The sequence below is a fragment of the Hyla sarda genome, unplaced genomic scaffold, assembly GCF_029499605.1.
Source record: "Hyla sarda isolate aHylSar1 unplaced genomic scaffold, aHylSar1.hap1 scaffold_308, whole genome shotgun sequence".
Classification (NCBI taxonomy): domain Eukaryota; kingdom Metazoa; phylum Chordata; class Amphibia; order Anura; family Hylidae; genus Hyla; species Hyla sarda.
This window is the reverse complement of record NW_026609803.1, coordinates 32,267-55,435: the sequence shown is the minus strand read 5'-3', so window position 1 is coordinate 55,435 and position 23,169 is coordinate 32,267. Positions and strand designations below refer to the sequence as shown.

General features: G+C 41.2%; 1 long non-coding RNA gene across 1 annotated transcript; it reads right to left on the bottom strand.

Annotated features, from left to right (window-relative positions):
- Nucleotides 1-13,041: 13,041 nt before the first annotated feature.
- Nucleotides 13,042-18,136, bottom strand: LOC130328485 (uncharacterized). Its single transcript, XR_008872457.1, has 3 exons — nucleotides 17,621-18,136; nucleotides 13,672-13,747; nucleotides 13,042-13,253 (listed from the first exon to the last, which is right to left on the bottom strand). It is a non-coding gene; the product is annotated as an uncharacterized LOC130328485 (long non-coding RNA).
- Nucleotides 18,137-23,169: the final 5,033 nt, after the last annotated feature.

Below are 23,169 nucleotides of genomic sequence, written 5' to 3'. Positions count from 1 at the left end.
GTTGGGTTTATACTGTACACACGGTTGTAGCGTTTGTGCTGTACACACGGTTGTAGCACTTGTGCCGTGCACACGCTTGTAGTGTTTGTGCTGTATACACGCCTGTACATGCTTGTAGGATTCATGTTGTACTCACGCTTGTAGGGTTTATACTGTACACACGCTTTCACATGCTTGTTGGATTTATACTATACACACGCTTGTTGGATTTATACTGTACACACTTGTAGGAATTATGCTGTACGCATGCTTGTAGGATCTATGCTGTACACATGCTTGTAGGGTTTATACTGTACATACTATTGTACATGCTTGTTGGATTTATACTGTACACACGCTTGTTGGATTTATACTGTACACACGCTTGTAGGATTTATGCTGTACACACGGGGGTAGCGTTTATACTGTACACTCTTTTGTTGGATTTATACTGTACACTCTTGTAGGATTTATGCTGTACACTCACTCATAGGATTCATACTGTACAAACGCTTGCACACACTCGTAGGATCCATACTGTGCACGCGTTTGTTGGATTTAAACTGTGCACGCTGGTACGTGCGTGTGGGGTTTGTGCTGCACGCGCGCTTGTAGGATATATTCTGTGCACGCGCTCGTGGGGTTCATAATGTACACACGCTTGTACACGCTTGTAGGATTTATACTGTACACAGGCTTGTAGGATCATCCTACACACGTGCTTGTAGGATTTATTCTGCACACGCGCTCGTAGGATTCGTACGGTACACGTTCGTAGGATTTGTACTGTACACACGCTCGTAGGAATTATACTGTACACATGCTTGCAGGATTTATACTGTACACACGCTTGTAGGATTTATATTGTACACACGCTCGTAAGGTTTTGTACTGTACACGCTCGTAGGATTTGTTCAGTACATGCCCTTGTAGGATATATACTGTACGCTCGCTTGTAGGAATTATGATGTACACACGCTCGTAGGAGTTACACTGTACACACGCTCATAGGGTTTTGTACTGTACACACGCTCGTAGGATTTATACTGTGCAGTGTACACACGCTCGTAGGATTTATACTGTGCAGTGTACACACGCTCATAGGGTTTGTACTGTTCACACGCTCGTAGGGTTTATACAGTACACGCTTGTAGGATAAGTACGGTGCACTCGCTTGTAGGATTTACACACGCTCGTAGGAGTTATGCTGTACGTAGGATCTATACAGTACATGCGCTAGTAGGATTTATACAGTACACGCGCTCGTAGGATTTGTGCTGTACACGGGCTCGTAGGATTTGTGCTGTACACGGGCTCGTAGGATCTGTGTTGCACACTCGCTGGTAGGAATTATACTGTGCAGGCTCGTAGGGTTGTATTGTACATGTGCTCATGAGAACCATGCTGTTCGTGTGCTCGTGGCATACGTCTAGTACATGCGCTTGCGATGCTTGTGCGGCTCTTGCGCTTGTAGCATTTGTGCCGCACGTGTGCTCGTACAGCGCATGTAGTGTTGTTCTGTGCATGGGTACGTGGTCATAGAATTACTGCATGCATGTATTGTTTATCGGTTGTCGTTGGCCATACGCACATACAGTTTGGTTGTGCATTTGCGCATACAGTTGTCCTGAGTATAGGTTCATCAAGTTTGTTGGTAGAGTCACTCATAGCTGTTAGACGGCACAGTTCTATACATATGCACATAGTTGTTCCGTTCATATTTTTGTATAGTGGGGCCGGGCTTACGTATATAGTTTGTTCCGGCGTTCGTGTACGCGCATTTTATTCATTCGGTCTATACGCTCAGTTTCCATGCATACTCTCGTATAGTCTGTCCTGTCCATATGCTCATCCAGTTGGTTTGGACAGTTGCCCAGTTTGTTAGAGGCCATATTGTTTTGTGCATACGCTCATATAACTTGTTCTGGGTGTTTGCTTACGCAGTTCGTTCTGTGCATGTAGTTAGCTTATGCATACAGGTCATTCGGTGAACACAGGCAGTGGTTCGGCCATACGTCCGTATGGTTCTTTCTCTGCACACGCGCATACAATTTGATCGGTGCATACGCTCACATAATTGTTAGGTGCTCACATAGTGTATTCCGTACATACCAACATATAGTTTGTTCCCCGCATGTTCACATAGTTCGTTTGTGCATATGCCCGTATAGCTTGTGCATACGCGCACACAGTTCGTTCTCGGCATGCTCACTTAGTTCTATGCATATGCGCATAATAGTTTTCGGCATACGCTTACTTAGTTAGTCCATGCAGACGCACTCATAGTTTGTTCTGGCATACGTTCACTCAGTTAGTCCTGTGCATACGCGCAAATAGTTCTGTGCTTACGCTTATGTAGTTGCCAAGCGCACTCGCTCATAAAGTCGTGTGCATTCACTTACTTAGTCTGTTCCATGGACTTGCTCTGGTAATCGGTTTAAGTTGTTCAGTGTTTCTGCTAGTAGTTATTGTGATGTACATATTTGATAGTTTGGTGCATACACTCGCTCGTGTAGTTCATTCCAGCTCACGTTCATATGCTTTGTGCGGAACAGGCTCTCGTATAGTTTGGTCGGTGTATGCGGTCAAGGTGTCTGGTGTGGACACGTGGTCTGGGTGTTATTGTTGAACACATGGTCTGGTTGGTTTGCCGGGCCCACGTTCAGTGTCATGTGCAGCATATGTGCCAAGGAGTTATGCTTGGTATATGCTTACGGTATTCATACTCGGTACATGTTCATATACATTCAGCACATACGTTACTTTGTTGAGGTTTTCAATTTCGGATTGACCAGTCACGTCTACAGGTCGGTCCGGATACAACCTGTCACGGCTTCAGGTTGGCGACAGTGTCATCACATACGTTGTGTTTAGGTAGCAGTTGGGTTAGGCTACAGGTATAGCTTTATTTTCGGATGCCACGTATTTACGTCAATCATGGTTACGACCTGTCGTGGCTTGGCGGTGATACTTTTAGTTTTATAGTTAATTAAGTTTCAGACCTGTCACGTCTACAGGTCGGTTCAGTTACTACTCGACACGGCTTCGGGTTGACGACAATGTTATGTGTTTTCACAAGTTCATTAGCATCAGGGGCCACGTATATACGTCAATCATGGTTACGACCTGTCGCGGCTTGGCGGTGATACTTTTAGTTTCGTAGTTAATTGAGTTTTCAGACCTGTCACGTCTACAGGTCGGTTCAGTTACTACTCGACACGGCTTCGGGTTGACGACAATGTCATGTGTTTTCACAAGGTCATTTAGCATCGGGGTCATGCATATAGCTTGGTTTCAGTTGAAGTTTGGCTGTCTTAGCTTCAGGTTGATCATTATTTTGGTTATACATTGGTTGAGTGTCAGGATCAGGCTTGCCGCATGAGTGGTGTCATCACCTGTCACGTCCACAGGTCGGTTACAGTTACAACCTAACACGGTTTTAGGTTGACGACTAGGTAGTTATGTTTTATGTATATATGCACTTGGGATTATGCATACGGTCAGGGTTTGGTTTGTAGCAAGTACTCGGAGGGGCTTACACACACACTTTACTTTCCTACTTGGTTTTATTGGGTTTTGCCACTCTTCTCTTCATCTAGCACGATTAAGTTATACCTAGCAGTGGTTCAGCTCCACATCTCATTGGCACATTCCGACTTGGCCTCCTTGTTTCATTCGATACAGTTAAAGCGGAGCTGAAAGGTGCGCTAAGGATCCAAGCCTTCTTCCTGTCAGCCTTTGTCGGCCGACTCGTTCAGACAGTTAGTAGATGTTCTAGACAGGCCCCCCGTTCAGCTGCAAAGATAGTTTGTGTTGTAAAGCAGCTTTGTTTCAGGGTTACTATGGCTTCCTCAGACCTGGGGAGTTCTCTCTAGTAAAACGAAAAATGACATTTGTTGGAGACTGAGCCAACTGATATGGAATTCCGATCACTATTAGCTTGAGTTGAGCGCTACCAAAACATCGTTACCCGGGCAAGTCGTTACCATATGCTGCTTTTCCACATTTCATTTCATAGGTAGTGCCCGGTTTGTCTGCTACGTGACCTGTTGTTCATACGCCAGGGAGCCAGTAGGTCACAACCCTTATTATTATTCTGAAGTTTTGCTCTCACCACTCCGCAATTCGTTAAAGTACGCATTTTAGTGATATGCTTTGGGGGGTGACTTGGCTGTGATATCTGGACACCCCCTTCGCATCAGGTGCCTCCTCATCAGCATCACGTCAGGGGATGCCAGCCCGTGTGATTTGTAATTTGAGTCGCTGAAATCTAGCTCATACATGCGCCCATCCCCTATCCAAAGTCTGGAAGGTCCCATGCTTTCCAGTTCTGGTTTTGTAATGTTGTCTTATTTCATAAAGCGTTTTTGTTTCAAATATTGAAGTTTTGCCCTCTATTTTATTCAGGTGTACCTACACGCGGCAGTATATGGCACAACTCAGACTGCCTGTCAGTTAGTATATCAGTGGTTAGGCTGTTAGGCAGGTACGCTACGCATTTGAGCCACCGATCACAAATATATAATATCTGGAGAGCAGTGATGTCACCTCCTGTATAATATATAATATCTGGAGAGCAGTGATGTCACCTCCTGTATAATATATATATGATATCTGGAGAGCAGTGATGTCACCTCCTGTATAATATATATATATGATATCTGGAGAGCAGTGATGTCACCTCCTGTATAATATATATATATGATATCTGGAGAGCAGTGATGTCACCTCCTGTATAATATATATATGATATCTGGAGAGCAGTGATGTCACCTCCTGTATAATATATGTATGATATCTGGAGAGCAGTGATGTCACCTCCTGTATAATATATGGAGAGCAGTGATGTCACCTCCTGTATAATATATATCTATATATATAATATCTGGAGAGCAGTGATGTCACCTCCTGTATAATATATAATATCTGGAGAGCAGTGATGTCACCTCCTGTATAATATATAATATCTGGAGAGCAGTGATGTCACCTCCTGTATAATATATAATATCTGGAGAGCAGTGATGTCACCTCCTGTATAATATATAATATCTGGAGAGCAGTGATGTCACCTCCTGTATAATATATAATATCTGGAGAGCAGTGATGTCACCTCCTGTATAATATATAATATCTGGAGAGCAGTGATGTCACCTCCTGTATAATATATATATATATGATATCTGGAGAGCAGTGATGTCACCTCCTGTATAATATATAATATCTGGAGAGCAGTGATGTCACCTCCTGTATAATATATAATATCTGGAGAGCAGTGATGTCACCTCCTGTATAATATATATATGATATCTGGAGAGCAGTGATGTCACCTCCTGTATAATATATATATGATATCTGGAGAGCAGTGATGTCACCTCCTGTATAATATATATATGATATCTGGAGAGCAGCGATGTCACCTTCTGTATAATATATATATATATATATATATATATATATGATATCTGGAGAGCAGTGATGTCACCTCCTGTATAATATATATATGATATCTGGAGAGCAGTGATGTCACCTCCTGTATAATATATATATATATTATATCTGGAGAGCAGTGATGTCACCTCCTGTATAATATATAATATCTGGAGAGCAGTGATGTCACTTCCTGTATAATATATATGTGATATCTGGAGAGCAGTGATGTCACCTCCTGTATAATATATATATATGTGATATCTGGAGAGCAGTGATGTCACCTCCTGTATAATATATATATATGTGATATCTGGAGAGCAGTGATGTCACCTCCTGTATAATAGATATATATGATATCTGGAGAGCAGTGATGTCACCTCCTGTATAATATATATATATGATATCTGGAGAGCAGTGATGTCACCTCCTGTATAATATATATATATATATATATATATATATATATATATGATATCTGGAGAGCAGTGATGTCACCTCCTGTATAATATATATATGATATCTGGAGAGCAGTGATGTCACCTCCTGTATAATATATGGAGAGCAGTGATGTCACCTCCTGTATAATATCTGGAGAGCAGTGATGTCACCTCCTGTATAATATATATATGATATCTGGAGAGCAGTGATGTCACCTCCTGTGTAATATATATGATATCTGGAGAGCAGTGATGTCACCTCCTGTATAATATATATATGATATCTGGAGAGCAGTGATGTCACCTCCTGTATAATATATATATATATGATATCTGGAGAGCAGTGATGTCACCTCCTGTATAATATATATATGATATCTGGAGAGCAGTGATGTCACCTCCTGTATAATATATATATATATATGATATCTGGAGAGCAGTGATGTCACCTCCTGTATAATATATATATATGATATCTGGAGAGCAGTGATGTCACCTCCTGTATAATATATATATATATGATATCTGGAGAGCAGTGATGTCACTTCCTGTATAATATATATAATATATATATATCTGAGATCTGGGGAGCAGTGATGTCACCTCCTGTATAATATATATATATGATATCTGGAGAGCAGTGATGTCACCTCCTGTATAATATATATATGATATCTGGAGAGCAGTGATGTCACCTCCTGTGTAATATATATATATATATATGATATCTGGAGAGCAGTGATGTCACCTCCTGTATAATATATATATATCTGATATCTGGAGAGCAGTGATGTCACCTCCTGTATAATATATATATATGATATCTGGAGAGCAGTGATGTCACCTCCTGTATAATATATATATGATATCTGGAGAGCAGTGATGTCACCTCCTGTATAATATATATATGATATCTGGAGAGCAGTGATGTCACCTCCTGTATAATATATATATATGATATCTGGAGAGCAGTGATGTCACCTCCTGTATAATATATATATATGATATCTGGAGAGCAGTGATGTCACCTCCTGTATAATATATATATATATATATATATATATGATATCTGGAGAGCAGTGATGTCACCTCCTGTATAATATATAATATCTGGAGAGCAGTGATGTCACCTCCTGTATAATATATATATGATATCTGGAGAGCAGTGATGTCACCTCCTGTGTAATATATATGATATCTGGAGAGCAGTGATGTCACCTCCTGTATAATATATATATGATATCTGGAGAGCAGTGATGTCACCTCCTGTATAATATATATATATATGATATCTGGAGAGCAGTGATGTCACCTCCTGTATAATATATATATGATATCTGGAGAGCAGTGATGTCACCTCCTGTATAATATATATATATGATATCTGGAGAGCAGTGATGTCACCTCCTGTGTAATATATATATATGATATCTGGAGAGCAGTGATGTCACCTCCTGTATAATATATATATGATATCTGGAGAGCAGTGATGTCACCTCCTGTATAATATATATATATGATATCTGGAGAGCAGTGATGTCACCTCCTGTATAATATATATATGATATCTGGAGAGCAGTGATGTCACCTCCTGTATAATATATATATATGATATCTGGAGAGCAGTGATGTCACCTCCTGTATAATATATATATATGATATCTGGAGAGCAGTGATGTCACCTCCTGTATAATATATATATATATATGATATCTGGAGAGCAGTGATGTCACCTCCTGTATAATATATAATATCTGGAGAGCAGTGATGTCACCTCCTGTATAATATATATATATGATATCTGGAGAGCAGTGATGTCACCTCCTGTATAATATATATATGATATCTGGAGAGCAGTGATGTCACCTCCTGTATAATATATATATGATATCTGGAGAGCAGTGATGTCACCTCCTGTATAATATATATATATGATATCTGGAGAGCAGTGATGTCACCTCCTGTGTAATATATATGATATCTGGAGAGCAGTGATGTCACCTCCTGTATAATATATATATGATATCTGGAGAGCAGTGATGTCACCTCCTGTATAATATATATATATATGATATCTGGAGAGCAGTGATGTCACCTCCTGTATAATATATATATGATATCTGGAGAGCAGTGATGTCACCTCCTGTATAATATATATATATATGATATCTGGAGAGCAGTGATGTCACCTCCTGTATAATATATATATATATGATATCTGGAGAGCAGTGATGTCACCTCCTGTATAATATATATATATGATATCTGGAGAGCAGTGATGTCACCTCCTGTATAATATATATATATATGATATCTGGAGAGCAGTGATGTCACCTCCTGTATAATATATATATATGATATCTGGAGAGCAGTGATGTCACCTCCTGTATAATATATATATATATGATATCTGGAGAGCAGTGATGTCACCTCCTGTATAATATATATATGATATCTGGAGAGCAGTGATGTCACCTCCTGTATAATATATATATATGATATCTGGAGAGCAGTGATGTCACCTCCTGTATAATATATATATATGATATCTGGAGAGCAGTGATGTCACCTCCTGTATAATATATATATATGATATCTGGAGAGCAGTGATGTCACCTCCTGTATAATATATATATATGATATCTGGAGAGCAGTGATGTCACCTCCTGTATAATATATATATATGATATCTGGAGAGCAGTGATGTCACCTCCTGTATAATATATATATATGATATCTGGAGAGCAGTGATGTCACCTCCTGTATAATATATATATATATGATATCTGGAGAGCAGTGATGTCACCTCCTGTATAATATATAATATCTGGAGAGCAGTGATGTCACCTCCTGTATAATATATATATATGATATCTGGAGAGCAGTGATGTCACCTCCTGTATAATATATATATGATATCTGGAGAGCAGTGATGTCACCTCCTGTATAATATATATATATGATATCTGGAGAGCAGTGATGTCACCTCCTGTGTAATATATATGATATCTGGAGAGCAGTGATGTCACCTCCTGTATAATATATATATGATATCTGGAGAGCAGTGATGTCACCTCCTGTATAATATATATATATATGATATCTGGAGAGCAGTGATGTCACCTCCTGTATAATATATATATGATATCTGGAGAGCAGTGATGTCACCTCCTGTATAATATATATATATATGATATCTGGAGAGCAGTGATGTCACCTCCTGTATAATATATATATATGATATCTGGAGAGCAGTGATGTCACCTCCTGTATAATATATATATATATATATATGATATCTGGAGAGCAGTGATGTCACTTCCTGTATAATATATATAATATATATATATATATCTGAGATCTGGGGAGCAGTGATGTCACCTCCTGTATAATATATATATATGATATCTGGAGAGCAGTGATGTCACCTCCTGTATAATATATATATGATATCTGGAGAGCAGTGATGTCACCTCCTGTGTAATATATATATATATATATATGATATCTGGAGAGCAGTGATGTCACCTCCTGTATAATATATATATATCTGATATCTGGAGAGCAGTGATGTCACCTCCTGTATAATATATATATATATATGATATCTGGAGAGCAGTGATGTCACCTCCTGTATAATCTATATATATATATGAGATCTGGAGAGCAGTGATGTCACCTCCTGTGTAATATATATATATGATATCTGGAGAGCAGTGATGTCACCTCCTGTATAATATATATATGATATCTGGAGAGCAGTGATGTCACCTCCTGTATAATATATATATATGATATCTGGAGAGCAGTGATGTCACCTCCTGTATAATATATATATGATATCTGGAGAGCAGTGATGTCACCTCCTGTATAATATATATATATGATATCTGGAGAGCAGTGATGTCACCTCCTGTATAATATATTATATATGATATCTGGAGAGCAGTGATGTCACCTCCTCTATAATATATATGATATCTGGAGAGCAGTGATGTCACCTCCTGTATAATATATATATATATGATATCTGGAGAGCAGTGATGTCACCTCCTGTATAATATATATACATATATGATATCTGGAGAGCAGTGATGTCACCTCCTGTATAATATATATATATATGATATCTGGAGAGCAGTGATGTCACCTCCTGTATAATATATATATGATATCTGGAGAGCAGTGATGTCACCTCCTGTATAATATATATATATGATATCTGGAGAGCAGTGATGTCACCTCCTGTATAATATATATATGATATCTGGAGAGCAGTAATGTCACCTCCTGTATAATATATATATGATATCTGGAGAGCAGTGATGTCACCTCCTGTATAATATATATATATATATGATATCTGGAGAGCAGTGATGTCACCTCCTGTATAATAAATATATATGATATCTGGAGAGCAGTGATGTCACCTCCTGTATAATATATAATATCTGGAGAGCAGTGATGTCACCTCCTGTATAATATATATATATGATATCTGGAGAGCAGTGATGTCACCTCCTGTATAATATATATATATAATATCTGGAGAGCAGTGATGTCACCTCCTGTATAATATATATCGTATTTATCGGGGTATACCACGCACCGGCCTATAACACGCACCCTCATTTTATCAAGGATATTTGGGTAAAAAAAGTTTTTTACCCAAATATCCATGGTAAAATGAGGGTGCGTGTGTGGGCGTGTATACCCCGATATACCCCCAGGAAAGGCAGGGGGAGAGAGGCCGTCGCTGCCCGCTTCTCTCCCCCCCCCCCCCCCCTTTCCTGGGGTCTAGAGCGCTGCTGTCGGCCCTTTTCACCCCCTGGTTATCGGCGCCGCTGCCCGTTCTGTCCCCCTGACTATCGGTGCCGGCGAGAGAAGGGGCAGCGGCACCCATTGCCGGCGCCGCTGCCCCGTTGCCTCCCCCCATCCCCGGTGGCATAATTACCTGAGTCGGGTCCGCGCTGCTGCAGGCCTCCGTCGTGCGTCCCCAGCGTCGTTGCTATGCACGGCGCGGCGCACTGACGTCATATATTACACAGGAGGTGACATCACTGCTCTCCAGATATCATATATATCTATTATACAGGAGGTGACATCACTGCTCTCCAGATATCATATATATATATATATATATATTATACAGGAGGTGACATCACTGCTCTCCAGATATCATATATATCTATTATACAGGAGGTGACATCACTGCTCTCCAGATATCATATATATATATATATATAATATTATACAGCAGGTGACATCACTGCTCTCCAGATATCATATATATACCGTATTTATCGGCGTATAACACGCACTTTTTAGGCTAAAATTTTTAGCCTAAAGTCTGTGTGCGTGTTATACGCCGATACACCCCCAGGAAAGGCAGGGGGAGAGAGGCCGTCGCTGCCCGCTTCTCTCCCCCTGCCTTTCCTGGGGTCTAGAGCGCTGCTGTCGGCCCTTTTCACCCCCTGGTTATATATATATATATATATATATATATATATATATATATATATATATATGATATCTGAAGAGCAGTGATGTCACCTCCTGTATAATATATATATGATATCTGGAGAGCAGTGATGTCACCTCCTCTATAATATATATGATATCTGGAGAGCAGTGATGTCACCTCCTGTATAATATATATATGATATCTGGAGAGCAGTGATGTCACCTCCTGTATAATATATATATGATATCTGGAGAGCAGTGATGTCACCTCCTGTATAATATATATATATATATATATGATATCTGGAGAGCAGTGATGTCACCTCCTGTATAATATATATATATATGATATCTGGAGAGCAGTGATGTCGCCTCCTGTATAATGTATATATATATACATATATGATATCTGGAGAGCAGTGATGTCACCTCCTGTATAATATATATATATATATATATATATGATATCTGGAGAGCAGTGATGTCACCTCCTGTATAATATATATATATATGATATCTGGAGAGCAGTGATGTCACCTCCTGTATAATATATATATATATATATATATATATATATATATATATATATATATATATATATATATATATATGATATCTGGAGAGCAGTGATGTCACCTCCTGTATAATATATATATATGATATCTGGAGAGCAGTGATGTCACCTCCTGTATAATATATATATACAATATCTGGAGAGCAGTGATGTCACCTCCTGTATAATATATATATATATGATATCTGGAGAGCAGTGATGTCACCTCCTGTATAATATATATATATGATATCTGGAGAGCAGTGATGTCACCTCCTGTATAATATATATATAATGATATCTGGAGAGCAGTGATGTCACCTCCTGTATAATATATATATATATATGATATCTGGAGAGCAGTGATGTCACCTCCTGTATAATATATATATATGATATCTGGAGAGCAGTGATGTGACCTCCTGTATAATATATATATGATATCTGGAGAGCAGTGATGTCACCTCCTGTATAATATATATATACGATATCTGGAGAGCAGTGATGTCACCTCCTGTATAATATATATATATGATATCTGGAGAGCAGTGATGTCACCTCCTGTATAATATATATATATGATATCTGGAGAGCAGTGATGTCACCTCCTGTATAATATATATATATGATATCTGGAGAGCAGTGATGTCACCTCCTGTATAATATATATATATGATATCTGGAGAGCAGTGATGTCACCTCCTGTATAATATATATATATGATATCTGGAGAGCAGTGATGTCACCTCCTGTATAATATATATTTGTGGTCGTAGCTCCTGCTCGGGAAGCGTGCCTACCTAACCTACTGAATACCAACCCCTACCTAGCCAGCAGTCTGAGGTGTGCCATAACTGCAGCGTATAGAATATGCCTGGAAAAAGAGGGCATACCCTGTGACTGAATAAATGAACCTTAAGGGAGGGTGGGTGGGGATCGAAGAACCCGCGGCGCTTGGATGTGACGCCGCCGTGGGTTCTTAAAGCAGCCCGCTCCTCCCACAAACCCAGGCCAGCTGCGCAGGCCTAAACACTTGTGGTCGTAGCTCCTGCTCGGGAAGCGTGCCTACCTAACCTACTGAATACCAACCCCTACCTAGCCAGCAGTCTGAGGTGTGCCATAACTGCAGCGTATAGAATATGCCTGGAAAAAGAGGGCAAAACCCAATAATTGCATGAAGTACGTTTATTACAGAAAGTTACAAAACCAACGATTCAAAAGCACTAGCCATCTCTGAACGAGGGTTAGGGATGTATTGCATGTAACATCCCGATTTCCAGCGCCCCAATTTCTTTATGACGTGAGCTGGAATTCCGTTTTTCGATGCGGCAGTGGCAGCGCCGATTCTGAGTGAATGGCCAGTCAAAGCAGATGGATCTCCACCAAGAGACCTAATGAGAATGCGAAGATATTTAATGAATTGAGAAGTGGTTAGCACATCATGCTTGAAACTTAACAGAGGACTCTCCGGAGAAGAACTAACACAATTGCTAAGTAGAGTATTGAATACGGCAACCGAGCACCACTTGTGGGTGGTAGGGAAATACCGAACTATGGTTACCTGACCGGGTAGGGAGGTGTTAGTGTTAAGCAAGGACAGCTCATAATGTCTATAACAAACCTAAGTTGGTTGACTTTGAGACACTGACTCTTGGTAGATCTAGACGTAAATTCACCTGGCCTTAGGAACCCATAAAACCCAAGATATAAGGCTGCCTTTAAGATTAAACTATCTCGAAACCCAAATGGAAAGGTATCGAGAATGTCTGACAATTTCCTGAACCATTCCCCCGAAATAGGTTGCCTTACCGGAATGTTGGGAACCTCATTTCTCTGGATGCCCTTCAGGGCCGACTTGACTAGACGAGAAGAAAAGAGAGAATGACTATAGGGATTGGTTAAGGACAAATGGAACTGTATGCCCGCTAGATAGCTTTTGATGGTATTAAATGAGAGATGCAGAGATAAGTGCCAAAACCCTATATAAGCTAAAATGAACGGAACAGAGTCAACTGTACTTTCATTGTGCATGGCTTTGAATCTTGTAAACGAGTTCCAACCCGCATCATAGATTCTTTGAGTGTTGGTAGAAAGTGATTGATTGATCAATTGTTGTGCTGCTTGAAAATGTAGGTTCAGTTCAGGATTAGTAAATGGTAAGGCGGGACCTGGGCCCCTAGGACATCTGCTTCTGGTATTATCTGAAAGAAGCGGGAGAGATTATTTCTAGATAAGGCATCCGCTGCCATGTTCTGAACACCGCTAATGTGGGCGCAAGTGAAGTTAAATGCATGATGCAGAGACAACCAAACTAACCGCCTTGCTAAAGCCATGATAAGAGGACAACTAGATCGGCCTTTCAACAAAATATCCACTGTAGCTGCGTTGTCTGACACAAACACAACTGTGGATTTCCTCCAAGCGTGACCCCACACCTGGGCTGCCGCCACTATGGTGTAGAGCTCAAAGGTTGCTGAGTTGCTTGTGAAACCGTCCAGCTGAGCAATCTCGGTAGGCCAAGACGCAGCGAACCAGTGAGTGCCCCAGATTGCTGCGAAACCCAAAGTGGAAGCCGCGTCAGAAAAAATCATGGGGGACTGATTATCTACTGTCGGTATGAAAAAAGATATGCCATTCCAACCAGTCAAGAATGCTTGCTTCCCACATGGCCAGGTCGGCCAACGCTTGTTGGTCTAAGTATATGATGCTATTCTGCTGGGGCGCAGAGGGAAGCAGGCTCAAAAGACGGGAAATGAAGGTGCGACCTTGCGGGATGATCCGCATGGCGAAATTGAGCATCCCCAAGATAGACTGCAGTTCTACCTTGGGTATATGGGGGTTGTCTCTGAAATTGCGGATGGCAGTTCTAATTCTAAGTAGCTTAGTTTCAGGGAGCCTGGCTTCCATCTTTTGCGAATCGAGCACCACTCCGAGGAAGGTAATGACTGTTGAAGGGCCTTCGGTCTTTGTCGGTGACACGGGCACTTTTAGCTGATGGAATACAGCTCTTAGGATGTCTAAGTCCCTAGGAATGGAGTTGGGTGGCTCGATTAGCAAAAAATCATCCAGGTAGTGTATAACGTGCCTACAATCGAACCTGTTTTCAAGTAGCCAATGTAAAGCCGAAGCGAAACGGTTGAATAGCCATGGACTGCTTCGAGCACCGAACGTCAGCTTGGTGGCAAAATAATACTGACTCTGCCAACGAATGCCGTGCCATCTCCATTGTTGTGGCATAATGGGGAGGAGCTTAAAGGCGTCCATGATGTCAGCCTTAGACAACCATGCTCCCTGCCCCATGGAGAGAATGATGGCGATGGCCTCGTCGACAGAGGAGTATTTTAACGCGACTTCATCCGCAGGAATTAAAGAGTTAATACTCAGGACAGAGGAAGAATACGGGGCAGACAGATCATATATTAGCCACTTTTTATTGTTAAATTTGCCAGTAACAAGGCCAACAGGACTGACTCTCCAGGAATGGGAAAATGGACTAATCACAAAACCTTTGTCTACTTCAACTTGAATAAGGGACGATACGGTGACAGGATCAGCCAGAGCTGACTTTAGGTTCCTGCATTCATAGGTCATATCAGGCAGAGCCACCAGACCCGTGTGGAAACCAGACTGGAATCCAGATAATAAGTGCTGCACAAATTGCTGATCTGGATGGCCCTGCAAAAACTGACCCAGGAAGACAGTATCAACCACAGCTAGTCAGGATTTTTCAATTTTTTGACCACATGCGGTTTTAGGGTGGGCTCTATAGCAGATGAAGCAAATATGTAAGAGTCTACATTGGCTGTAAGAGCAAGACGTGTAATTAAAATTATTACATATTTGCGACTTTCCTAAATACCGGATTGGCCTACCCAACTTATCTGTTAAACCTGAAGTTTTGGGACCCTTGGCCTGGCTAGCAGCTGAAGTGCTAGGAGGAGTTTCTTCGTTCACCGAGGCACACCACTCTGTGGTGTGGGAGGATGAATGACAGTTGGCGCAAACCGGGGCCTTGAGTCCCGCGAAATGATTGCAGTACAACTCAGTGTCCACAATTGCCCAGTTGACATTGTAATTGAACTGACTGAGGGCGGCCGCGGCTTTGGCCGCAAAGGATTTGTGATACTCATAAAAGGAATACCCTCCAAATTTATGTTATAGCTCTGTGATTTTGTACAGGTATAGATCCAGTTCCTCCCTTCTTTCAGGTTTCACCGTGCATATAATATCACGGTATATGCTGAAAGCCATTATGAATTCTGACAGGGTTAACTTCCTATTCAACCTGACGTCTTTGGACTTCAATACGACAGATACATCACCACAGGCTATAGTTTTGTTTTCGCTCAGGTCGTGCGTGGCTATCAATAACAAAGCTAAATTGACCTCTTTGCCTTCTAGTATATCCTTTTTTTATGTGAGCCGGTATGAAGTGGGCTGGCGCGATGTGAGGGACGGCAGAGGCAGTACCTGAGGTGCTAGCTTGAGGCTGGAATGGTGGAGGGAGGGTTATAGCCGGCGGTGAAGTAGCTGTGGCATCCCTGTTCTCCATAGCGTCCATCCTATTTTGCATTTTAGACATGTTAGACGTGAGATTATTAATCATGGCATGTAGCTGCGTGAGGGAAGTCTGCAAGGTGGACATAGAAACTTCCTCAGGGTTAAGCCCTGCAGCCTCATTTGTCAAGATCCTATATAATTCTGCCTTACGGGCAGAGGCCGGGAAGGGTATACCCCTCTTGACCAACTCAGCAGTGAGTTTCGGCACAGTCCATGTTCTTAAGGAGGGAAGACTGGCATGCTCAGAAGTTTTGGCTGCGTTTTCCAGCACCGAAGCGGAGTCCTCTATGTCGGAGGCGTGAGACATTCTGAAACGATCAAAACCAAACTGCAGTGAATCTCTGAGCCTAGACTGAACTGCTACCAACACCACAACTCACTTCACCTATTCACTTATCCACCCAAAACAACCTATAAAGGGTGACAGAACATGCGAGGGCGTGTCAGACAATGGTTCGTATGCGTAGGGGGCTTATCAAACATGCGTTAGTGATGAGTGAAAACGACTACCGCTCAACCAATACACTCTGTACTATTTACTACTACGTGACTTATGACTTGAAATAGGTGCACCAAAAACATTTTAAGTAGCCACAACCTGAAGGCGTGTCAGGTTCATGAGGTGACTACTTAATCTGAGCGACTGGTATTCTTACCCGAGATTGATGTCTTGATGCAACCTTAGAACTGAACATAACATGCAACATCATGCAGGCCCGGAACAGACCTAATAAACTCAGTGCCAGGCTATACTAGCCATAGACCACTCTGCCACCAACACCATGACTTATCTCACCTACTCACCTATTAGCCAGTAACACTAAAAGGGGGCAAAACATCCGAAGACGTGTCGGATACCGGACTGATGCGTAAGGGGCCTAACAACTATGTTAGTGACACGTGCACTAAATGGATCAACCAGAAGTTCACCAACAACACCCTGTACTATGAAGTACGTGACTAGTGAACTGGATTAAGTGCACCGAAGGAAATAAGTAATCACAACCTGAAGGCGTGTCAGGTTCATGAGGTGGTTACTTAATATGAAATTGAAACACTCTTACCGGAGGCAGGTCTTGGCACAACCTGGAATAAACATGACATGCGACTTCACCTTAACCCAGAATATAAGAGGAACCTACTAGAGAAATCTGAATTGACATACCTTAAGCCTGCGCAACCTATCAGGAAAGGATACGAGAAATGCTGAGTGGTGACCCGATGCAATGACAACCGATGAGACAAGATACTTGAGAACCCAGACACTCCAAAACGCTGGGTCAGAAGCTGAAACAGAGACCAGGTATAAGCTACAACAAAGAGCACCAGGCTAAACCTACCTAACTTACGTACCTGACCTTAAGATGGTAGAAGGATGAGAGAGAGCAGGACCGGAACTTGGTGTTTGTTCAGGACACAACCGGATCTATGCAGAAATGTCCGTATTAACTATGTACAAACCACCAAGAAACCAAAGAACGGAGCATACCTGGACCTTATAGGAATCTTGAACCGAGTAAGACCAGACAATGCAACCTGTAACAGAAAGTATTCCTAACTATGAACAGAAAAAGGAGGCCCCAGCTAACAAAAGCACTAGAACATACCTGAATATAACCACTTGCCAATTAACGATCTCTGACCAAAGACACTGACTGAAGACACTGGTTGACACAGACCTGTGAACTAAATTGACATGTTGTAGTGACTGAAACCCCCGACAACATTCCTGTAAGTGAAGTACTAAACCTAATATTGGTAAGTTGCTATGAAGATCTCAGAAGCAGACAACGAACATGACCTATGATAAACAAGAGTGTCGTGTGACTGACGTGCACAGCTTCGTACTGAAACTACCTACTGTTAGAACTATGCGACTTGTGAAACAAGACTGGAATGCTTGTATGCGCAAAATGAAAATGAACGTACAAGATCGTTTGTGCAATAGAGGTTACCCCTGCCGCGGTTATACCGAGCAACACCGCAAGTAAGACAGTGATTCACGTGTCTAACACCTATCCATGCATACTGCTGTTATGATACACTACTTTTTATTTTTATTTTTTATGATATGTATAAATATATACATATACATGCATAAATACATACACATATACGACCTGTATGTGCACACATGCACACCCATACACATACCTACCCCCTATCTTTATTTATAAATTTTATATTCAATCATTTATTTGTTTTTGAAAAATTGACCAGTATTAAAATAAACCACACATCGCATGGTAGACACTATGCCATAAACATAATGATAAGACAGTAGTCGCCACCCTGCATCGTTAGGAATGAATGATTGAGATATGGGCAGATGAGGTTACGGAGCCAGGTGCGTGTAGGACAGCAATTACTGCGACAGAGAGTGACGTATCATAACATTAAGTGCCTGCATTGTTTGTGAGCAGTGGGGCGCGGTGATACGGGATAGCGTACCCACCGGGACAATGCAGCCCTGTGGCAGGTGAGCTACCCCTGCCCTAAACACAAGAACATGACATCCCAGGGCCGACATGCAGGCCAGGAGTCCGCTGTACCCCGCTTATTAGGGCGGTAGGTTAGCGTGACTAGCGGCCCGGCATGGCTGCAAAATGGTAACATACCCGCAATTGAGTATCACAAAGCATATGCTGGGTGAGTCGGGAGGTTGCCGGGCTAACCATATGGCGCAACGGAAACCAGGCGGCCCGACAACGCGACTCCCGGCGTCCCCAGCAACTCACCACCCGAAGCGCTGCTCCGTGCACACGTGTAGATGCCGACTTCCGGTCAGTTTGAACGGGAATCAGCTGACACCCGGAACTGAAGGATCGAAGAACCCGCGGCGCTTGGATGTGACGCCGCCGTGGGTTCTTAAAGCAGCCCGCTCCCCCCACAAACTCAGGCCAGCTGCGCAGGCCTAAACACATATGATATCTGGAGAGCAGTGATGTCACCTCCTGTATAATATATATATATATATATATATATATATATAGGGGAATATGTAAAGCAGCTCATTACACAACCTTTTCAGGTAGTGTTCCCTGGTATCAGCTTAGCTCCTGTTAAGGAATATAAAAAGCTGAACGGGATATATGCCAAGCCAGACTACTTGGCATATATCCGGGGAGTAGTCTGGCTTGGCATATATCCCGTTCAGCTTTTTATATTCCTTAACAGGAGCTAAGCTGATACCAGGGAACACTACCTGAAAAGGTTGTGTAATGAGCTGCTTTACATATTCCCCTACCCAGAATGCCTGCGGAGTGCTAAATGGCCTAACCTGAATCTCCGTTACACCTGAAGAGGTGTCCTCTCCCTGAGGAAAGTACTAACCCCTTTTATATATATATATATATATATATATATATATATATATATATATATATATATATGATATCTGGAGAGCAGTGATGTCACCCCCTGTATGATATATATATATATGATATCTGGAGAGCAGTGATGTCACCTCCTGTATAATATATATATATGATATCTGGAGAGCAGTGATGTCACTTCCTGTATAATATATATGATATCTGGAGAGCAGTGATGTCACTTCCTGTATAATATATATATGATATCTGGAGAGCAGTGATGTCACTTCCTGTATAATATATATATATATATGATATTTGGAGAGCAGTGATGTCACCTCCTGTATAATATATATATATATATATGATATCTGGAGAGCAGTGATGTCACCTCCTGTATAATATATATATATATGATATCTGGAGAGCAGTGATGTCACCTCCTGTATAATATATATATATATATATATGATTTCTGGAGAGCAGTGATGTCACCTCCTGTATAATATATATATGATATCTGGAGAGCAGTGATGTCACATCCTGTATAATATATATATTATATCTGGAGAGCAGTGATGTCACCTCCTGTATAATATTATATATATATATGATATCTGGGGAGCAGTGATGTCACCTCCTGTATAATATATATATATATATGATATCTGGGGAGCAGTGATGTCACCTCCTGTATAATATATATATGATATCTGGAGAGCAGTGATGTTACCTCCTGTATAATATATATATATATATGATATCTGGAGAGCAGTGATGTCACCTCCTGTATAATTGTCACGCCGAGCGCTCCGGGTCCCGCTGCTTCCCCGGAGCGCTCGCGGCGTGCTTCTGTATGCAGCGCTCCGGTCGGCACCGCTGACCGCGAGCGCTGCGTCCATGTTCTCGGAGGGGACGCAATCCGAGGTGCGGGACGTGCCCACTCTCGGATCGCGTCCCGTGTCTCTCACCCTCCACGTCCTCCTTCACTGCCCTCCCGATGCGCGCGGCCCCGCTCTCTAGGGCGCGCGCGCCGGCTCTATGAAATTTAAAGGGCCAGTGCACCACTAATTGGTGCCTGGCCCAATCAGTTCTGAACACATAAAAACCCACTTCCCCTTCCTGTCCTTGCCGGATCTTGTTGCCTTGTGCCCTGAGAAAGCGTTATAGTGTGTCCCAAGCCTGTGTACCTTGACCTTCTGCTGTTGCCCCTGACTACGAACCTCGCTGCCTGCCCTGACCTTCTGCTACGTCTGACCTCGCCTCTGTCTAGTCCTTGTGTACCGCGCCAGTCTCAGCTGCCAGAGAGGTCGAGTCGCTACTGGGGAACACGACCTGGTAGTTACTGCCGCAGCAAGTCCATCCTGCTTTGCGGCGGGCTCTGGTGAACACCAATAACGGCTTAGAACCGATTCCCCAGTACGGCCCGCGTCATCGCCTCTCTGGTACAGGGGATCCACCTCCAGTGTCTTCACCAGCTGCTAGTCCGGACCCTGACAATAATATATATATGATATCTGGAGAGCAGTGATGTCACCTCCTGTATAATATATATATGATATCTGGAGAGCAGTGATGTCACCTCCTGTATAATATATATATGATATCTGGAGAGCAGTGATGTCACCTCCTGTATAATATATATATGATATCTGGAGAGCAGTGATGTCACCTCCTGTATATATATATATATATGATATCTGGAGAGCAGTGATGTCACCTCCTGTATAATATATATATGATATCTGGAGAGCAGTGATGTCACTTCCTGTATAATATATATGATATCTGGAGAGCAGTGATGTCACTTCCTGTATAATATATATATGATATCTGGAGAGCAGTGATGTCACCTCCTGTATAATATATGGAGAGCAGTGATGTCACCTCCTGTATAATATTTATATATGATATCTGGAGAGCAGTGATGTCACCTCCTGTATAATATATATGATATCTGGAGAGCAGTGATGTCACCTCCTGTATAATATATATATGATATCTGGAGAGCAGTGATGTCACCTCCTGTATAATATATATATATATGATATCTGGAGAGCAGTGATGTCACCTCCTGTATAATATATATATATATATCATATCTGGAGAGCAGTGATGTCACCTCCTGTATAATATATATGATATCTGGAGAGCAGTGATGTCACCTCCTGTATAATATATATGATATCTGGAGAGCAGTGATGTCACCTCCTGTATAATATATATATGATATTTGGAGAGCAGTGATGTCACTTCCTGTATAATATATATGATATCTGGAGAGCAGTGATGTCACCTCCTGTATAATATATATATGATATTTGGAGAGCAGTGATGTCACCTCCTGTATAATATATATGATATCTGGGGAGCAGTGATGTCACCTCCTGTATAGTATATATGATATCTGGAGAGCAGTGATGTCACCTCCTGTATAATATTATATTATACAGGAGGTGACATCACTGCTCTCCAGATATCATATATATATATATTATACAGGAGGTGACATCACTGCTCTCCAGATATCACATATATATATTATACAGGAGGTGACATCACTGCTCTCCAGATATCATATATATTATACAGGAGGTGACATCACTGCTCCTCAGATATCATATATATATATATATATATATATATATATATATATATATATATATATTATACAGGAGGTGACATCACTGCTCTCCAGATATCACATATATATATATATTATACAGGAGGTGACATCACTGCTCTCCAGATATCACATATATATATTATACAGGAGGTGACATCACTGCTCTCCAGATATCATATATATTATACAGGAGGTGACATCACTGCTCTCCAGATATCATATATATTATACAGGAGGTGACATCACTGCTCTCCAGATATCATATATATATATATATATATATATATATATATATATATATATATATATATATATATATATTATACAGGAGGTGACATCACTGCTCTCCAGATATCATATATATATTATACAGGAGATGACATCACTGCTTTCCAGATATCATATATATATATATTATAGAGGAGGTGACATCACTGCTCTCCAGATATCATATATATATATTATACAGGAGGTGACATCACTGCTCTCCAGATATCATATATATATTATACAGGAGGTGACATCACTGCTCTCCAGATATCATATATATATTTTATACAGGAGGTGACATCACTGCTCTAAAGATATCATATATATTATACAGGAAGTGACATCACTGCTCTCCAGATATCATATATATATATATATATATATATATATATATATATATATATATACAGGAGGTGACATCACTGCTCCCCAGATATCATATATATATTATACAGGAAGTGACATCACTGCTCTCCATATATTATACAGGAGGTGACATCACTGCTCTCCAGATATCATATATATATTATACAGGAA